Raw genomic sequence first — 14,524 nt, 5'->3', positions numbered from 1 at the left:
AAAGTCAACCACAATAATTTTTGTTCCTGTTACTTCATGATATTTCAAAAGCTTTTTTGTTGTTATTGTTAAGTCATGAAACTCACTGGCCATCCCTAGGCACATCCGCACTGACAACTTAATGCAGTTTGAAAGCAGCTTGACAGTGCAATGTTAGAAGCCCCTGCTGGCACAATGGGTTAAAGCCTTGTGCCAGCAGGACTGCTGACGTGAAGGTTGTGTTATTGACCTGAAGGTTGCCTGTTTGAATCCAACTCAGGGACAGCGCAGATGAGCTCCCTCTATCAGCTCCAGCTCCATGCGGGGACATGAGAGAAGCCTTCCACAAGGATGGTAAAACATCAAAAACATCCAGGCATCCCCTGAGCAACGTCCATGCAGATGGTCAATTCTCTCACACCAGAAGCGACTTGCAGTTTTTCAAGTCACTCCTGACATGAAAAAAGTGTAATGTTTAGATCATGCACAGTGTAGACATGTGCAGCAACAACATTAGGTAAAGGTTTCCCCTGACGTTAAGTCCAGTCATGTCTGACGCTGGGGGTTGGTGCTCATCTCCTTTTCTAAGCCGAAGAGCCGGCGTTCTCCATAGACACTTCCAAGGTCATGTGGCCGGCATGACTGCATGGAGCACCGTTACCTTCCTGTTGGAGCGGTACCTATTGATCTACTCACATTGGCATGTTTTCGAACTGGTAGCTTGGCAGAAGCTGGAGCTAACAGCGGCCGCTGGGATCTTGGGATCTGTTTACAGCTAAGCTCTGTGGTGTATATAAGCACCATTCAGGACTAAAAACCAGTTCCAGCACTTCACATGTAATCATCCGCTCAATTGAATTGTTTCCCTACCTAAGCAGATAGTGTGGATGTGTCCCTAGACATCAAATTTCAATCTGAATTTTAAAGGAGCTATCCAAGGTACTGAAACTATTGTAGGAGTAGGAGTTTAAAACCTTAAATAGTTCCTTTAGTGTTCAGACTAAAGCCTGAAGTTTATTCACAGTGGAAGCCGCTGTCTTAATCAGAATAACATGTAGAATCTGAATCTGAAAAATCATTCTTTTTAGTGTAATTTACATTATAGTTTTTAAAAAGTAATTTGTTCCTCTTTCTCAGTACAATGTTGGAGAAATAACTCATTGAAATATTTATTGCAATAGAGATTTTTTGCTCTTTTTTAATCCTCATCATTAGCAAAGGAATGATATAAAACTTAAAATTCCTGCCCAAAGGCCTCTGTAAAGGCCCTTTAAAAATAACTAGACAATTTATCCCCACTATATTCCTTTTGAAATATAGTGGGGATTCATTGTGCCCAATGTTGCCAAAAAAGGTCAACTTGTTACAGACTACTAGTTCTAGTCTAGTTAATGGACTAAATACTAAATAATATATGTCTGTCAGTTACTCTGTTTCTGCCTTTTCCCCAAATCTGAGTGGCTTAAAAGATAAAAAGGAATACAGGTACAAAAAAACCCTCATAGCTCAAAAACATAAAAAGGTATGATTAAAACAATATTAGACTGCCTACAAAATGGCAACTATTTCAAAGCAAAGAAGAAAAGCCTTTTTCTTGAAAAATGGTGGAAGGATTCCTGTTTGTGACATACATAAGTGTGAGTGTTTTACATGTATAGGCAAACTCTAGTTCAAAAAATACTAGCCCCCAAAAGCCTAGAAGCTTTATTTAAGAAAAAAGATCTTATCACAGAACAATAATAATAATTTTATTTTTGTACCCTACCTCCATCTCCTCGAAGGGACTCGGTGCGGCTTAGATATGATACAAAGTGCCTAAAACAGGCAAGGAAACAGAACTACCACCTTTTGTGGAATTAGGGCTTGTTTTTGTAGTGTCTTAGAGATCACTTTTTGAAATAGTGAGCACCCAAAAAGCACATGGGTTGCATTTTTCCCAAGCTCTGTGCTAGAATAATTGGGATTTTTTCTACTGACAGGTATACCCCATAATGAAGTGAACAACAACTTTGGAGACCAGGTTTGTATTCCCCGCTTTGCGCTGGAAACCCACCAGGAGACTTTGTGTGGGTCAGACATTCTGAGCTCCCCACCTTCATCCGAAAACATGAAAACTTTGCCTAGGGCCACCATAAATTAGAAACAACTAGAAGGCACACAACAATAATGTACTTCAGTAAATTAGTGAACAGAAAATTTGGAACCAGAGGTACAAACAACCTAAAAATGATAGTGATAGATTCTGATGCAACAAAAAGAAGTGCAATTCAAACCTCATCTGAAATGAAGCAATCTGATCAGGTAAGCCTTGAATAGACAAAAAAATATTTTGAATCTATCATGGCAGGATTTATTTCTCCTGTGAAAGCTGCCTTGACCACCTTATAACAATTCTGTGCAGTCACACCAAACATGGCATCAGACTTCTGGTGAGCAAAGTCACGGTAGATGGGGGGAGCACCACAAACAACCTGGACTTCTCCAGAGTCCTTGGCCCTGTTGACTGTCTGGATGAGCTCCCCCAAGATCTTCTTGTCACTATTCATCTTCCAGCTCCCACCCACAAAGAACATCCTTGCAATTATGCTGTGGGTGTAGGTGGGTGGTGAGGAGGGCAGCGGAAGAGATGGCAAGGTCAAGAAGCACCACCTCCTCCACATAAACATGCTTGAAAAGCCTTATACAACTCAAGCACTTAAAAGATATTTGGTCAAAATATTATGTTCCAATGGAGTTTCTGGTAACCAGAGGATACAAAAGCAAGAAATAATAACGTAGCTGTCCCTGATTTAGAGGATCTCCAGAATGAAATGAAATGAGACCTTTTGGAATGACTGTGTGTTGGCTTTCATTCTGCTTTTGAAAGACACAACATTGCCAAGGCAGAGTCAAAACAAAAGGCTTGCAATCAAAGTGCCTTGTGCTGACTCAGTGGCAAAAGGAATTGTTACGAAACTATGCCTGACCTCGGACTGATTCACTGGTCAAGAAACAAATAAGACATCCTTTATTTCAATGTTTTCTAAAGAGGGAGAGGGAATCCTTTCACACAGAATTGTCATTCCACAAATCAGAACCTATTTTGTGTTTTCACTGTTCGTTAAAATTTTTTTAAAAGGCAAGGGGGCAAGTGCTCAAGAGCAGCTTCTTTGAGTTTTGTTTTGTTTTTAGACTTGTGATGGCGTTATTTTGCTTTGCTGTTGATTCTGAATCTGGATTGCAAGTATGGGGAAAAGGTCAGGGACTCTTGTTTCACCCTATTCTTGAATGCCTGGTTAAAGCAGGCACTGTGTAAATGAGAGAATGAAAAAACAGAACATTGGGTTTAAATAAAATGAATGTCTTGACTGAATGAGCAGGGCTTTCTTCTCTATTTTTGTTCTCCCCTCTTTTTTTTCTCCACATCATTCCTCCGGGCAACAATGTTTTGAAAGCTGGAGGCAAGCTTTTAACTAAGCAGGGAATCACTCAAGTATTCTATCTTGCTCTGTGTCAGGTCACACATTCCATCAGACTCTTTGCACAGAAAAGTAGAAAGTTGAGCACTTAAGAGAACATGATGTTGTCAGCTGCAAACAAGCTTTTGCAACTGGAAGCCCCATAACAGTAAGCCATCTTAGAAGCATTAATTGTTACAAGGCTTAGTTTTGCATACTCTCCCCTACCCTTTCTTCCTCCAGCATGGCCATGAGGAAGTTTCTATTTCTGGTTCCAATCAACAACAGCGTAACATTAAACTTACGTTCTAAACTATGGTTCATTATACAGTAGAGTTCCGGTTAACCAATTTCCAGTTATCCGACCTACCATATTATCTGACGTGCCAGGCCGGCCCTTTAGAGGCCCTTTGGAGCTCGTCTCTCTGGCAAGCACTCAGCCCTTTGGAGGCATCCCATGAGCACTGCTAGGCAGCAACACACACGGAGCTTGCCGGGAGGGATAATAGGGCCTCCCTATTATCCATCAGTTCCAATTATCCAACATTCGGCCTGCCCGTTTATGTCAAATAACTGGAACTCTACTGTACTATAATATGTTGAAAGATGCTAGGTTTTCAAACTGTGGTTTGAACTTGGCTTCTTTTATTAAACCATAGTTAAGATTATCTGCAGAATTTTAGGGTCTGATGACATGACAACCAGTAGTTAATCCAAAAGGGCATATTACTGTTGTTTGCCATCAATTCAACTTTGATTTATACCAATTCCATGGCAGAGATCTCCAAGAGATCAGGTCTCACAAACTCAGGAATGATATAATAAATCCACCTGTCACAAGTCCTTCATCTTTTCCTACTGCATTCCACTTTGTCGAGCATTATCGTCTTTTCTAGTGAGTCATGTCTCAGGCTGCAAGTCCCTTCTGGTTCTGGTCAAAGGACATTTAGGATAATGCCAAGTTTTTAAACTTTGTCTTTTTAAATACATTATAACTGTACCCTCGGTTCACTGACACGATAAATAAATACGGTAAATGTCATCTCATTATGTCTCCAAAGTACATTACCCCCAGTTTAGTCATCATGGCTTCTGAGGAGAGTTCAGGCCTGATTTGTTCTAGGTCCCATTCATGTATCATAGAAGATTGATCTCATAGATCTGTAGAACTATCCTCCAGCACATTTCAAATTTTTTTCCTCGTGGCTCTCTTCATTATCCAACTTTCACTATCATACATAGGAATTGGCTATACTATGGCATGAACTATTCTGACTTGGGTATCTCCTGCTTTATCTTTACATTTGAGGACCTTACCTGGTTCCTTTATAGCTTCCTCTCACCTCTTAGATTCTGATTTCTTGACTCCATTCTGATTAATGGATTAATTCTGAGCCAAAGCATGGAAGACCTTGAGGTATTCCAAGGTTTTCATTTAGGCACTGAGTAAAAACATGGCTGTTTGTTATTATTTTTTAATTTAGTCTTATTTATCTGAAGATGATTACGTGCATGATATTTTAAACTTTTTTCATCTTTTAAACCTTTTTTAATTTGTTCATGTTTTGTCTGTTTTTTGTCTGTTTCAATTGTTTAGGTTGTCATGCTTGCATTGATTGTACTTGTATGTCACCCTAAGATTTTTTAAAGTGGTGGGATAGAAATATTTTAATCAACTAAATAAAAGAACGAATCATTAATAGTCTTGCATCAATTTTCCTGAGCACTTCTGTCTAGATTGGATATTAAAACCACAGTGAGACTCCATAGGATGCTGGGAGCATTCTAGGTGAATTCTGATTGATCCTGCTGAAGTTGATTTCTCTGCAGATAGTCACTCTGGTGTGTTGTTTGGAAGGGATCAAGGAAATAAACTACCTTAATCAGAGAGCTTTGTCTGCACACAGAAGAGCAAAAGCAGCTGGTGGTACAGGAGACTGAGCAAGAGAGCAGGTGGATAAGAAATCTGAAATGGCAACACGTCTGTGAAGTAGCCTAAAACCTAGAAGAGCTAATAGCCTGATTGAATGAATAATACATTCATAAAACAGGAGGAGTGTCTAGACATGGATTCACAGAGCACCTGCAGACATAACTTTCATAATACAGTCTTTAGTAATAGAACCTATAATACGATCTTCAGGAAAAGAGTGTATGGTGTATGGATTTCCTTTAGGTAGAAAAACAGAGATGGATCTTCCCTTTGATGGCCACCAGCTAATAGAAAGGCATAACTTCTGCTGCCAAGTCCTAACACAAGAAATGGTCTGGCCATTTCTTGAAAATTGATTTTAAAACAACAGCAACAACATCTTTCCTCTAGAGTTGTGCATTCGTGTGGAATTGCTGTTCATTTTGTGTAGTTTCATTCGTGTTGTCTCATTTTTGTATTTGTGTTCTGCTAATGAAAATGGGCCACTTATATATACGACAGAGCCCCGGTGGCGAAGTGTGTTAAAGCACTGAGCTGCTGAACTTGCAGACCAAAAGGTCCCAGGTTCAAATCCTGGAAGCAGAATGTGCGCCCGCTGTTAGCTCCAGCTCCTGCCAACCTAGCAGTTCGAAAACATGCAAATGTGAGTAGATCAATAGGTACTGCTCCGGCGGGAAGGTAACAGCGCTCCATGCAGTCATGCCGGCCACATGACCTTGGAGGTGTCTACGGACTATGCCGGCTCTTCGGCTTAGAAATGGAGATGAGCACCAACTCCCAGAGTCAGATATGACTGGACTTAACATCAGCGGAAACCTTTACCTTTTATATATACGACACGAATTTTCATCTGGCTAACGAAAAACATGAACATTTTCGTGCCATTGGTGGCAATGGGAGGGCTTCCGAGGCTCATTCCCCCCATTGGTTTTTGGGCTAGAGGGGTGAAAATCACCACACACTGAGGGCATTTCTATTCCTTTTAGCCCACCAACTTTTAAAACATTTGGATCATCCCCAAAATACTGTTGTTATTAATAATATTATTACATTAACCCCCCCCCCCCTTTTCCAAATATCAGATCTAACCCGGAGGCATTTCCCTCTGCCAGGCTGAGGTCAGATTCCCAGATCTTTCGTAATGTATACATATTATTGGTGTCACCAACCAATTGATGAGTTGTTTCAAACCTTGTGGCAAAATAGGGTAGGGTGAACATGGGTAGGAAGTAATGCTACCAATCACAATAATTTGCATCACCCAGTGAATGTTCCAATAATAGTATCTTTCAATTTGCTCAAACAATGTGAATGCCATCAGACAACAGGCTGATATGGTAAAGTCCCAAGAGGTATATATTTTTTTTAAAAAAACTTAGCAAACCAATCAAGAAAATGAATTCCTGCACTGATGCTGAACTGGGAGCAATGGGATTGTTAGTGAAAGTTTCATTTTAGGCTCCTTCTACACTGTCATGTAATTCAGATTATCAACACAGATAATCAACATTATCTGCTTTGAACTGGATTATATGAATCTACACTGCCATATAATCCAGTTCAAATCAGATAATCTGAATTTTTTATGGCAGTGTAGAAGGGGCTTTAAAGTCGTCATCTGTTGGAAATGATTTCGATGCACAAAGCAACACTTTTTGATGATTGATACTATGGTGAAGATGAGATGGCAAGAGAATAAATGCTTGAGCCTCATCAGTAGATTCCCAAAGATTTGGGTACTGTCAGCCCAGACTCTATTGGCATGCAACCAGACCTCACACCCCATCCTGCCCTTCATCACCCTTTTTGAAAATATTAAATTAAAGAAGCAAACCTACAGGCAGACGGCGCATAGCTCCAGCAGCTGATTCATTTCTGGTTTGTAAAGAATAAACAGATAGCAAAACATATGTCTAAGCTAAGCAGCATTTAAACTGTGCGGACATAGAAATGTAATAACACACTTTAACAAGGTCAAACAACACTAGCCGCTTGATTTGTCATTATTAGTGTCACTAATTCTAGTTTCATGAACATGGGTGGAAATATATAGTGAGCCAAAGGGGGCAGCGGGAGAGAGGAAGGTAGCATCTGACTGACATTATTTGAAAGTATCCATCTGTCTTTCTTGAAGGTTTTTTTAAAGGTAGCCTTGGCAAGAATTGTTGTAAATCTGGAAGGATTTTTCTTTTTTAATTTCTTTGCTTGTTTTTAATTTTTTTAAAACTATTCATTAAAAGCTCAGCTTTGGTTGGAAAATGGCCTTGGGAATAAATGACCTCTCATTAGAACCACACTTATCTGCTCCCATTCTTCTTTCACCAGGACATGCTAGAGAATTACTGGCAATTACAATGATTTCATGATGCTCTTATGAATGTCAAGAACAAATTTGCCTGCTGGCTTGAATGTGGGCAATTGTCTGCTGGGGACTGAAAGAGAAGGAGAAGCAGAAGTGTTGGGAGTGGGCACCATGAAAGAGATGGGATCTGTGCTGATTTTAAGAAAGTAAGAAAGAACTTTCCATATCTCGTGCCATAGGCTATCAAATCACCAGCTGTCTGCATGCCAGCTTGAGAGATGCCACAAGATTCCTTTCCCTTCTTTAAAACCATTTAAGGACATGTATCTGGCACTCTTAAGGTTCCGGGAGAAATTTGTGGTGGTGGCTGTTATTTGCCATCAAGTTCTCATGGACATGTGGTGACCCAATGAATGAAATACCTCCAAAATCCCTGGTCATCAACTGCATTGCTCAGGTCATGCAAAATCAAGACCATGGCTTACTTGGTTGAATCGACCCACCTGTAATATGGTGTCCTTCTTTTCCTACTGTCTTTCACTTTACCAAGCATTGTCATCTTTTTCAATAAGTCACGTGGTCAAAGTATGATACCCTCATTTTCTTTATTCCATCCACCAATGGCAGTAATGCCTAAAATAAAGCAATTTACAAAAGTATGGATACTGCAGTGAGATTGGGGTTCCATGGATGTCACTCTCAGCAAGGTAATAACTAGAATTCCTTTTATGTGCATTCAGTGAAAAGAGAAAGATGGCATGAGGGAAGCCACAACCTTGAGTTTGCAATACCTGAGCAGGGCTGCTGATAACAGGGGGTCCTGGAAGTCTCTCTTTTATACCATTGCTACAGGATGCTGACATAATGGCAAATAACATCTCAACAACAACAAACTTATTAAAGTTGGTTGCCTTGAGACCAGATTTCTTAACGCCTAGAAACGTTGTTGATAGCAGGTGATGTGTCTCTGAAGCTATAAAATGGACCAGGAAATCTAGGGTGAAGGTCAGAAATTATTTATCCTTGTTTCCCCACTAGATGAAGAGGAGGAAGATGTTTACTTATTTGTATTAAATAGTTTAGGGACTGAATATGGTGCAGTGCTTTGAGCATTGGACTATATATTTTTTAATTCCATCTTATATTGTTACTAGCTGTGCCCGGCCACGCGTTGCTGTGGCGTTGTCTGGTGGTGGTGGTGAGAAATTGTTGAGGTAGTGGTGGTATTGAATGTGTGTTGTATGGTTGTCTTTATGTTTAGTATGCATTTGGTTGTTTGTGTACTGTGAAAGTGGTGAGGATAGAGGGGGTCTATGTGTGGAGCTTAGCACTCTAACTGGCAGCAATTGGATAAAAACAATTATTGCTCTCCCTCTAATTAGGACTTTATTTTTCTTTTCTTTTTGTTGTATCAACCTAGAGCCATGGATGATGGGTTGTGTTGTCAAATTTCAAGGTTGGGGGGCCTGTAGTTTTGTTGTTTTGTCCGGTGCCCTGATTCCATCACTCTTTTATATAGATAGATGGACTAATGAGAACGATTTGTCCCACGTGAATGGGAAGTCAATATTTATATAAAGCCCAATTTTGGGAGTGATGACTGACACCATCTGGATGGGACTGGAAGCAATAGAAACGATCTACTCTTGTCAGGGCTAGCAATTGGGTTTATCGATGTCTGACGAAGCCGATACTGATATGCTAAAGATGCTTGGTTCATTTTTGCCACATTAGATTGAATGTTTTATTTTTGGTTAGCCCATGGGCTACACTGCGACCAAAGGTCTTTCAAACTGGCTAAAGAATGTGTTGCCAGTAGAATGAAAAATGTCCTAATGCATGAATGCATCCCAATTGTTTTGGTACTTCTGGAGAAAAGCTGAAATCTAGTCCAAGAAACCGTGGCTGGCATCCTGTTGAGCAGTTACAAATTCATAAGCTAGCCATATTGATTTGTAATTGTTTGCTATTCATATTTATGATCATAGTACTATCGTCATGATTGCAAATCCCCCCCAAACCTACTTTAACAACCAGCTGGTACATCAAGTGACAGACGTAATTGGCGTACCCCAGGATGACATTTCCAGCCACTGCTTACCAGTGAGCTGTGGTGTAACAAGGAGAAAATGTTTATCAATGTCACCCTGCATCTTGCTGGCAGTAAGGGGCTGGAAATGTCATCTCCAACACCAGGGAGAGCAGGATGAGCTCCCTCTGTCAGCTCCAGCTCCTTATGCAGGGACATAAGAAAAGCCTCCCACAGGATGGTAAAACATCAAACATCTGGCATCCCCCTGGGCAACGTCCTTGCAGACAGCCAATTTTCTCACACCAGAAGTGACTTGCAGTTTCTCAAGTCACTACTGAAATGAAAAAAACAAAACTAAAACAGAACAGATCTCTAGTGAGCCTGCTGGCTGTAATGGTAGTTTGGGGTAGTCATGAAAGGGCCAATAAAAAGTTATGTATTTTTGTCTATGCCTGTGATGCAGACTCTCAGCAATTGCCCTTGAAAAGTGAAGAATGATATATATCCTGTAATGAATACATACTTCTGCACCAATTAATACCCTACAGATCATTACATTTATAATGCAATTATAAACCCAAATTGCAAAAAAAGATATTATGAGCACCTGCCAAAGCTGGTAATCTGCTGTAGAACTTCCCATACATGGTCATTCACCCTTCATTAAAAAAAACTTCCATGGGTGGAGGATACATCACTTTCCAAGACAAACTGTACTACTGACAATACTTTGTCTTCCTAACAGTTTTCCTACTAGTTAATTGAAATCCTCTGTGTTTTTATTGGAACCCATTGGTTCTACCCTCTGGAGCAACAGAATTTTCCTCTATCGCCCATATAACTGCTCTTCAAGCATCAGGAGACAGCAATCATGTTGCCTCTTTCCCAACTGAGTTTTGTACTGCTTAATGATCAAAAGTCAGGACATGGAATTTTTAACCTCAGAAAAGAGGCCGCTTTCAGCAGAGAGAAAGCCAATTACTTCCGTTTGTGAGCTTCCCAGAGAACTTCTGTCATGGGGCAGCTACATAAACACAGCAATAAATCAATATACATGAAACACATGGAGTGTGGAGATCCTGTTCCTCCTTCCCACACTTGAATCCTGTTGGAAGGGAATAAGGGAAACTTCCATTACTTGCCAGGAACATTGGTCTTCAAAGTGTTTAATACTTATTGCTCTGAAGGGAAGAGGAGGAGGAGGAAATTTCACTTTAGCAGTAGCTTCTAGAATATTTACTGGCTCTTGCATTTAGTATCATCTTTCTTGTATAAACTATAGAAACAGAGAGAGCATTTAAGATTACAATCAAGTGAGAAGATGAAATAAAATGTTAATATTGTTTTGTCAGGCTCACTCTATTTCTCTGACTAGCGAGAAGTATTATGGTCCAGCACGTACCCCAGGTTTATGATTTCCTCTTAAAATAGATAAGCAAAGGCTTTTGGGCAGTTTTTCTAGTATGTGTGTTTACAAGGACAAGGAGAGGTTGGAGACACAGCTTAAATATGACAACAGAGGACTCAAGTGAAGTGTATCTATAACTGCTCTCCAAAGGAAGGCAGATCTGCAGTTTAAACCCCCCATTCTCGTTTGCATGGCATCAGTCATCACTCTCAAAGGTGGGAGGCAATTATATTAGTTATCTATTGCTCCTAGAGGAGAAGTGACAACAAGAACAAGATGTTGTATCCAATAACAGCTTTGCTTTAGTGGTCTGTGCTTCTGCTCATACACTGCAGGCTACCCTATGTTTGTCACTCGTCGTAGGTTCATTCCGTTTCAGATGGTTCCTCAGCTCTAAGGAGCAGAATTACAGGTTGCACAAGAGGCTACAAATGGATTGGCAGAAATAAGATGCCCAGTCTTGGATGAGCAGAAGGATTTCCAGTTTGTGGGATATACACATTAGATACAGCCCAATATGACTTGATGCAGTCATTTGATAGGTATGCACTCATGTGTGCATATAAATCCAATTGCTGCTCAGGATCACAGAGAGATAGATAAGAGCTTAAACACCTTGAAGACACCAGATCCCATCTTTTTTTAAAAGCTAAGCAGGTCAGCCCTGGTTGTTATTTGGATGGGAGGCTGCCAACTAATACTAGATGCTGTAGGCTATATTTCAGAGCAGAGAACTGGCAAAATTACCTTTGAGCATTCCTTGCCTAAGAAAACCTATGAAATTCATGGGATTGCCATAATGCAACAGGTGACTCAAGGGCATATACATGCATACTATTACAAGATAAAACATATTTAACATGATTTTATAAATGGGAGTGTTTATGGGAAATATGCTACTGGGAACCAGTTAGAAATTGCAGAATATTTTTGAAAGAACTACCAACTCTAAATCTCTCAGTAATCAAACACTGGTCATGGTGGCTAAGGAATTGTGGAATTTGCGGACCAAAAAGGAAGACTTCCAACATTTGAGATAAGCAACAGTATTCTAATAAGCTCCTGTGGAATAAGAAGAGCCTTAGGAGCTTTTACAAAAGGTAGAGGAATACAGTCTGGATGTCCACACTGTAGAATTATAGTGCTATGATTCCACTTCAACAATCGTGGTTCCATTGCATGAAATCCTAGTATTTGCAATTAAGAGAAGCAGGTTTATCAGTTCTCAGACAGAGGGCTCTTATATCTCGCCAGACTACAAAATCCAGGATTCCATAGATGAACTCATAACAGTCTAAGCAGAATCATATTGTCGTAATTCCATAGTGTGAATAGACCCAGGGTCACATTGACTTTCCAGGCTTAAGAAATCCTTGGTAATTTCCTCCCCTTAAAACACAGTGGCAAGTTCCCAAGTTATCTATGAGTGAAGATGGCTACCAGGCAAGTGTGGATATCAAGAACTCGGTTTGAATGTCAGCATGGGCCATGTGACTGAAGCTTAAGAAACCTGCAATATCATTAAATTCAATCGATGCAAGGTCTCATGTAAATGAAACTGGCAGACTGTTATGCAGGAAAAGAAGTAGGTTGGAGAGACTACTTAGCAATAATATTGTTACTCTTCTAGGAAATACAGTATCAGATAAGATATGTAAGATCCATGGAGACTATCAGTACAGCACATACAGGGCTTGATAAACACAAGCAATTCCATTCTGATTCCTCAAATCATTTGAGGTTGTTATTTTTAAGTGGGTGGGATGGATTAGAAATCCTCACCCATCTAAAGAACCTACAATTATTAGTTAAACCTGTGTCTCAAATCTCACATGCATTCTCCTTCAGACTGGATTTAGGCTGGCTTTTTCCGACTTAAACTCTTTGACTTTATTACTAGGACAGTTTGTAGACACCATCTGCATCCCCTCCTGTTTTTTTCATATAAGATTTCACCTTTGGAGGCCTGATTGGAGTCCAACCAGCTGTCTGGCTACACTCGGTTCTTGTGGCTCAGTGCCTAGAAAAATCAAAGAGAGATGAAGGGAGATCTCAGACTGAAAATCCAAATTCAGAGGATTTGAGGGAGTGGGTGAGCATCATCCATCAATCAGAATCCTGATTGATTTGGGGGGTAGGGTGGGGGTGGAATTTGTTATCTTTTGCATGTGGGCAAGGCTTTGTAACTCTGTCAAGGTAGAACTAAAGAAGGAAGGGGGAAAGTAATGAAAGAAAGAAAGAAAGAAAGAAAGAAAGAAAGAAAGAAAGAAAGAAAGAAAGAAAGAAAGAAAGAAAGAAAGAAAGAAAAAGGAAGGAAGGAAGGAAGGAGAAATGAAAACAGAGAGCATTTTCTCGACTGATATTTGACAAGGAGCTGGCCAGAACACATCCTCAAATGCCAATCTAAGGGTGTGCATATACACGAGACATTTCTTATACATGACATACGTGGTAAAACATAGCACAAGAACAGGATTATTGAGCAGGACAAAAGGAAGCAGCAAAAAAGAAAAAGAAAATTATTTTGACTACATCTCCTATCCTATCTCTAAGGAGTTTAGTGTTCATAGGTTTATACCTTTTATTACTATTGATTGAGGTTAAATATTTTGATCCTGCTTCTTTGTTAAATAGAGCTCCTAAGTGCCTTCCATATTTACCTGGAAGTGTACTGTCTAGCAAGACATGGAACAACAGGAAAAGGATATGAGAAGGAAAGGAGGGGGAATAAGCAGTTTTCCAGCAAATATTGATGGTTGATGGTTTCCTTGTAAATTCCTGTTGTTGTTGCTGCTGCTGCTGCTGTTGTGTGCCTTCAAGTCCTCTCCAACTTATGGCATCCCTAGGCAAACCCAGTACAGAGTTTTTAAAGTAAGATTTGTTCACAAGTGGTTAACCACTGCCTTCCTCTTAGGCTTATAGAGTATAACTTGTCTATTATCAACTACTGGGTATCCTTAGCCAAGTAGAGATTCAGTCTTGGCCCAACACTATAACATGTTGCCTCTATGTCCATGCAACTGTTTGGGTTGAATGACAATATTCTGCAACTGAACCAAGATGCCCAAACTGAATGCCCAAGCAAATGAGCATGCACATCAACTTGCAACGTGTAATGCACATCTATGCACAATGCACACCTCCATGCACAATGGCACTGGAAATGCAAATCCACTTTGGCAACCCTGAACAAAAATGTGATGTTCTGTATCAGACAGAAATATTACTTCCACAGGGAGGCTTATGGAAACATAAGACACCAACAGGTTTCCATCCCTTCTCATGATAAGGGATGGGTCTCACCTGCTTTTCATTTAACTCTCAAGGTCACACACATTATACTCAGATTACTCTGACTCAGAATTTCCGGGGCTTTTTTTACACTACACAAGTATGGTGCTAAATTCCATATTAACTGCCACAATACTATCAT

At 40.1% G+C, this 14,524-nt stretch overlaps 1 long non-coding RNA gene across 1 annotated transcript in view; it reads left to right on the top strand.

Annotated features, from left to right (window-relative positions):
- Window positions 1–5,165, top strand: part of LOC134298523 (uncharacterized) — a 30,991-nt gene extending 25,826 nt beyond the window's left edge. Inside the window, exon 3 of the long non-coding RNA XR_010005631.1 lies at window positions 1,959–5,165. This is a non-coding gene — a long non-coding RNA (uncharacterized LOC134298523). The remainder of the gene's footprint in view (window positions 1–1,958) is intronic.
- The last annotated feature ends 9,359 nt before the right edge of the window (window positions 5,166–14,524 follow it).

Source organism: Anolis carolinensis, chromosome 4, assembly GCF_035594765.1.
Source record: "Anolis carolinensis isolate JA03-04 chromosome 4, rAnoCar3.1.pri, whole genome shotgun sequence".
Taxonomy (NCBI): Eukaryota; Metazoa; Chordata; class Lepidosauria; order Squamata; family Dactyloidae; genus Anolis; species Anolis carolinensis.
The sequence above is the reverse complement of the archived record's forward strand: the minus strand, read 5'-3'. Positions and strand labels throughout refer to the sequence as shown.